At 56.6% G+C, this 5911-nt stretch overlaps 1 long non-coding RNA gene across 1 annotated transcript in view; it reads right to left on the bottom strand.

The window, feature by feature from the left end:
- Positions 1 to 4890, bottom strand: part of LOC106695237 — an 81594-nt gene extending 76704 nt beyond the window's left edge. Inside the window, exon 1 of the long non-coding RNA XR_001346312.2 lies at positions 4732 to 4890. This is a non-coding gene — a long non-coding RNA (uncharacterized LOC106695237). The remainder of the gene's footprint in view (positions 1 to 4731) is intronic.
- Between the last annotated feature and the right edge of the window lie 1021 nt (positions 4891 to 5911).

Raw genomic sequence — 5911 nt, 5'->3', positions numbered from 1 at the left:
GCTTCTCCTTTGAATGATCTATTTTAAACTTTAGCGCCAGGGGAAATAAAAAAGAAGTCCATTTAAATTACTTACTTGTAGCTTATGCTTTCAGAAAAGCACATAAACCTGCGCCCGTTCGGCCAGTGATATGCACATATTTGCTCTGAAAACAAACACAATTATGAGCAAAGGGGAGAGATTACAAGGAGATTATGCAAACTCCTGGAGTTTAAGCTACAGTGTTCTTTTCTATGCTTAAGCCTCTGTTCTGTTTGCCCATCCAAATTTAAAATATAGCAATTCTCCCTTAATTCTCCCTTGAGCTGAGAAGCAACACCCTTCCAAAATGGAATAATTTAAAAGAGAAGCAGGATGGCTAATGGGGGGGAGGGGGGGTCAAGAATTACCTCTGTTTTATTTCCTATGGCAGGGGTGGAGTTTGAGGTTTCTTTTTTTTTCTTTTTTTTTTTTTAAGTGTGCTCTTATTTAGCACTGGACCTTCTGGCCAGATATAAATTTATTTATGAAAGCCAAATGCCCTGTGTGTGGCTCACCCCTCCCCAAAGTGAATGGAAATGGGCAGGGGTGGAGGGGGGGTGGCTCAAGTTGGAAAAGGAAAGTATACTCAGAAAGCATCCGCTCTAGAGAGCGACCTCCACTCCCCCCACCTCCAAGAAAATGGAACCCAGGCCTTACTTTAATATTAAAAATGCATTGAATGGTTTTACCTACAACGTAGTCCCAAAGGATCATTAGGAAATGCAATCGCTTTGTATCATATCTGTCAGCGTGATAAACATCGGAGTTCGGAGTAGGTTTGCAATTTTTCAGAGTGTCACAAACCAAGATAATTTTTCCCCCCTGCTTTACTTGCTTAATTCATTGCACCCACTCCTCTCAAAGTCACAAATCCACAGACGACTCCCTGAGGAGAGGGGAGAAGGAGAAAAAGTTGCTATGCTCTCCCACCCCAGACAGAGGTTTACTGATATTCTCTTAAAAAGTAGGAAAATGGGGACTTTGAAATATTTGAGTATTTAAAAAAAAATTAAAGCATTCTATTAAGTTTGAGTTAAACACACACACACACACACACACACACACACACACACACAACACCCTTCCCCTTTTCCCAGAGGCTAATTTTCCAAAAACAGATGGTCAGGATCTAAAAGAGAAGCAAATATACCTCAACCCCCACAGGCAGAGAAATCTAACTTTGAACTTCTTTTTAAATTAAGGAAGGGGGGGGCAAGATAAACTATTAATAAGTATGAAAAATTAGCTGAGCTACAAGTTTTGTTTTTCTTATTCAAAAAATTCCTTCAACACAAGGGGAGCAGATATAAAGGAGAGGTTCACATTTGACTGACTTCCTATTTTTTTAAACAATAGTTGGGGTTTTGTGTTTTTTTTTTAGATCGGACGCTTTGATCTTGAAAGAATTTTGCTCTTATATGATGGGGTAGAAGGGGGTGGTGGTGAAATGATCTGTTTTAAATGATGATGCAACTTAGGGATCAAAGCCTTTGCTTTCTTCTAGCCATAATAAGCTGTACTTGCCACAAAGCGTGAGTCTCCAGGCTCCTCTCCTTCGTAAGAAGGAAATAAAATGCACCGAGACTCAGAGAAAAGACGCTAAGTCTCAGCAAGGTGCAAAGTCTAAAAAAAAAAAAAAGAAAAAGAAAAAAAAGAGGGAAGTACTGCCCCTTTAAACGTTTTAGTGCATATGGAGTTTGATTTCTGAAAGAGATCAGTTTAACATCTCCATAGAAACCAGCAACAGATTATCATCAACAGAATAAATAACTAGTCTAATAAATTAAACAGAAGGCATAAGATCGCTGGAAACCTGATTACTGACGTTCAACAATATTCCCCATAAACTCTCCTTAACCGCCTCTAAGGTGGCTAACAAGATGGGGGGGGGGGGGTGCTATCTCTCCAATTCGCCGGTTTCCGGGAGAGAGACGGTGGCCACTGCGGGGAAGGGAGAAGTTCCCCGCCCTGCCCTGCAGAGGGTCTAGGAGCTGGAGTGAGGGCCAACCTTAGAGCGAAGTTTGGGAAGTGGGGACGCTGACGGGAGCCGGGGGCGGGAGCCGCAGTCCCGGAGAAGGCGCAGGACGCGCTGCCCGGCCGACGCACCGCCTCGCCGCCACCAGGGCGCAAATCACGGAGCCGTGCGCTCGGACGCCAAGCAGGCCCAGCGCCCCCTCTGGGCACGTGGAGCGCAGCCCCGGGGGACCAACTACCCCCCTCACCACGCCCCGGCGCAGCTGCTCCTGCTCAGCCCGGACAGCTCCCTTTAGGACAGCGACGTTCGTGGTGTGTGTGTGTGTGTGTGTGTGTGTGTGTGTGTCCCGCGCGCGTGCCATGGTGTGGGCGCGGAGGAGGGGGGGCGCCACCCCTTTACCCAGCGATCTGTTTCCAGTCCCCTCTCGCGCTCTCAGCGCGCGTCTACACCCGCTTGGAGACCTCCTACATTTACCAACTTTGCCCATCGACTGCCCTGGCCTCTCTCCCCTCGCTGCCCTCACCTCTCGGAGTGTGCGGGGTGTTGGTGGGCCGAGCACACATGCTGAGGGTCGCGCCTGCAGACTCTGTTGGGGCCGCGACGCAGAACCCCCCAGTGGCCCTTTGGTCCGGCCGGGTTTGGGGGGAACTCCAAGCTCATGGGTGGGATGTTTTCGCTGCTTCCCTGGTGAACAAATCATCCACACCCGCACCCTCACCCGCACCCTCCCCAGCGTGGCTGGACGGAGGTCCTCGCCCCCGGGCCGGCTTCCCAGGCCGAGGTGGCTCGGGAGGAACTGGAGTGTCGGAGAAGCGGCCCCTGCCACCACAGGCACTCTTTCTCCCCCAACTCCGACCCGGGCTGGGGATCCCTGAGAAGAAGAATCTGCACCCACCTCCTAGAAAAAAATCTATTATTATTATTTTAATCTACGCCCCCGGTGTCCCTCCGGCCGTGATTGACGGCGCATACACCTGTTCCCCTCCGCCGGCGAGGAGCTTCCAACGCTGGGGACGGACGTTCGCCCAAAAGCTGCGCAGCGACCCAGCGCCAGCCCGCTGCCCTCGCCCAGCAGCTCCTGCCCGCCGCCCAGTGCGCCCCTGCCCCGGACCTTGCCACCCCAGTGGTCGCCCCCTCCCCTCCCAGGCCCGGTTCCCGGGCCCTCCCGCTCCGGGCTGCGCTGGCTGCGGAAAGAGAGAAAGAACAGAAAGCAAAACTTCCTGGCGGCCGACGGCCATCAGCTGCACATTCTGCAAATGCCACCGAGTAAAAATAAACCGGCCGCCGCTCCGCCCGGCCGGCTCACCCCCGACGCACCACTCGGGCCCCCTGCCCCAGGAGCTCCCTGACTGTTGGGAGGGCCCGATCCCCCATTCCCGCGCCCCCTGGAGCCCCGCTCCCCTATACTCCTCTGCCACGCACCAAGCGCTCTTTTGCCCTGAAGCTCGACCCCAAGGGACCAGGTGGCTCGGCCCTCTTCCGTGGGGCGCCCCTCTACGCCCCTCAAGCCACTCTCTTCTCTGTCCTCCACCTGGTGCCTATTTCAGCAGCGCCCCTGGATTCAGGGCTCCTCTTCCCCCAATGCTAAGCCCCAATGTCACCCTCAGCCTAGCCTCGGGGCACAGAGACCCCGCCAGACCCTCTCCCACCACGCCCCGAGCCCCCTGGGAGCGCACCCCTCCACCCGCCTGCCGGCCCGGCCGCCCAGCGTCCCGCGTCCCCGGGCACAACTTCTCTCCCAGCGCACTCAACACCGCGGCAACTCCCCCGAACTTTTCCCCGGACACAGGCGGGCTCAGCAGACAGCCGCCCGGCTCCGAGCCGGTGCCCCGGCTCCCTGTGCCCAGTAATGCCAGCTCCGTGCCCGGGGAGCCTGGGGTGGGGGTAGGGGGAGTGAAGAGAGCCACTTGCCGCGCCCCGAGCGAGCAGCGCGCTTGAGACAAACTTCCCAGGCACAAATGAAAAAGGGGGCGCCGCTCCCCCCATCAAAACCACCTCTGGCCTTCGTGTTCCCACCCGGAGGCCCCCCTTGACACTCTCCACCTCAGTGAACACTGCCTACCTCTGCCGGCAGCACCTACACCCTGGCAGTGGGCACAAGAGTCGGCTGGAGGGTTTCTCCCAGCCACCCCTTCTTCCCCTGGGCAAAGTCTTGCAAAGTCACCCCAGGCGCCCCTCACCCCTGTCTCCTTCTCTGCCCCGGAGAGCACAGGAACCCCTGCAACTGGGGGAGCGCAGGGGGGAAGGAGTGATTACACGGTATTGGCAAGGCTCTGCCCCCACCCCGCCAGCCCGCAGCAAGGGGGGCGCCCCCACCCTATTTGCAAAGTCCTGCACTTGCGCCTAGCACCTCCCCCTCTTCTCCCCTACCCCGCCACCCCCTCAGTTGGAATAAGTGACCCCCAGCAGGAGTAGCCCTCCCCTCCCCCGGAGCTGCGCGCTGGGCATTCCCCCGGCCACGGCGGGGCGACGCGCCACCCCGCGCCGGGGTGCCAGCTCTCCGTGCCCCATGCCTCCCGCACGGCCGGAGTTGAGTGGCAGCCGCCGCGCGCTGGCTGGCTGGCTGGCTGGCTGGCTGGCTCTCTCGCTCGCTCGCCGGCTCCGGGCTGCAAACGGCAGCCCCGGGGGGTGGAAGGCAGCACCTGGACAGGGGGCGAGGCGCCGAAGCACCCCAGGAGTCCCGCGAAGCTGCGGGGCGTGGGGGGGCGCGGCGGAGGGAGCGCGGAGTCTCTTACCTGCACTTGGGGCGGCTTTGGGTGACTTTCCAAGTCCGGGGGAAAAATGTGTGTGTGTGTGTTTGGGATGGAGCGCCGCGGGCGCGCATGCGCTGCCCAAAGTTGCCGGATCCTGGATTTTTCGCTCCCAGTCTCCGCTGTCGCCCGCCGTGATTATGGAACTCTCCGCGGCCGGGCGGGCGACTGGGTGGCATGCAAAACCCGGGCCGGATCGCGGGGCCGGGCTCCGCTCCACCCTCGCACCCCGAGACCTTCCCCTCCTGGTTTCTTCCCACCCACCTCCCAGGGCTGAGCTCTGCTTGCACGCACCCCGAGGCACGGCCTGCCAAAGAGCATCCGAGCGCACGGCTCCCTTTGGCGGCTGGTGAAGCTTTCTACACTTCCCAGCGGAGTGGCGCTGCAGCTGGGGGAGAAGGAAAGGGATGGGAGTGGGTTACTTTTCACCTGTTCTGAACTCCGGAGAGCCAGCCAGCGGGCTTGCCACTTCTCCTGAAGAACTAGCTCTTTTCTGCAAGTGAAAATGTGAGGAGCGTGAGGGCCTCACTGTTCCGTAGTCGCTTTGCACTTGTTCTTTGCAAGGAAGTTTTTCATTCATTCCGTTGGGCGAGAAATAAATCCTTAAGCGAGCAAGATGGGCCGAGAAGAATGAAGGGGAACGTGTGTGCAAATGCTGGACATTAAAACAAATGAATAATAATATTTCAGAGAGCGGAACGATCTGTGAAGAAAATAAAACAAGGCAATAGGATAAAGAGTGTCTTAGGAGAACTAATTTCTCCGCTCTCCAGGGAAAAGGGGAGGGCCTCTTTGAGGGGGGACCTTCAGACACCATTGGAGACACGCCCTCTTTCCCCCCTTGGCCCACCCGCACCTCCCAGCTGGCTGGAGGTGGCCACACCAGGCTGAGCCTGGAGGTCAGCAGCAGTCCTCTGCCCAGTGGCTCTGGTCCTGCCTTTCTTGGTCAGGCCACCCCCCCGCCCCCAACCCCCTAGGACTGAGCTAGTCACTGTACCTGTTTTTCCTTCTGCATAAGGACAGGATGCAAATCGCGTCAGACCTGAAAGAAAGAGGGAACCACTCAGATGGTGAGATAAGTGAGACATGGAGCACAATGGCTACATGGACCAAAGAGCGAAACGATTTGTAGAGTAAATGAATAAAAATTCCAAGTGTGACCCAC

Source organism: Myotis lucifugus, unplaced genomic scaffold, assembly GCF_000147115.1.
Source record: "Myotis lucifugus unplaced genomic scaffold, Myoluc2.0 scaffold_968, whole genome shotgun sequence".
Classification (NCBI taxonomy): Eukaryota; Metazoa; Chordata; class Mammalia; order Chiroptera; family Vespertilionidae; genus Myotis; species Myotis lucifugus.
This window is presented reverse-complemented; position numbering and strand designations above follow the sequence as displayed.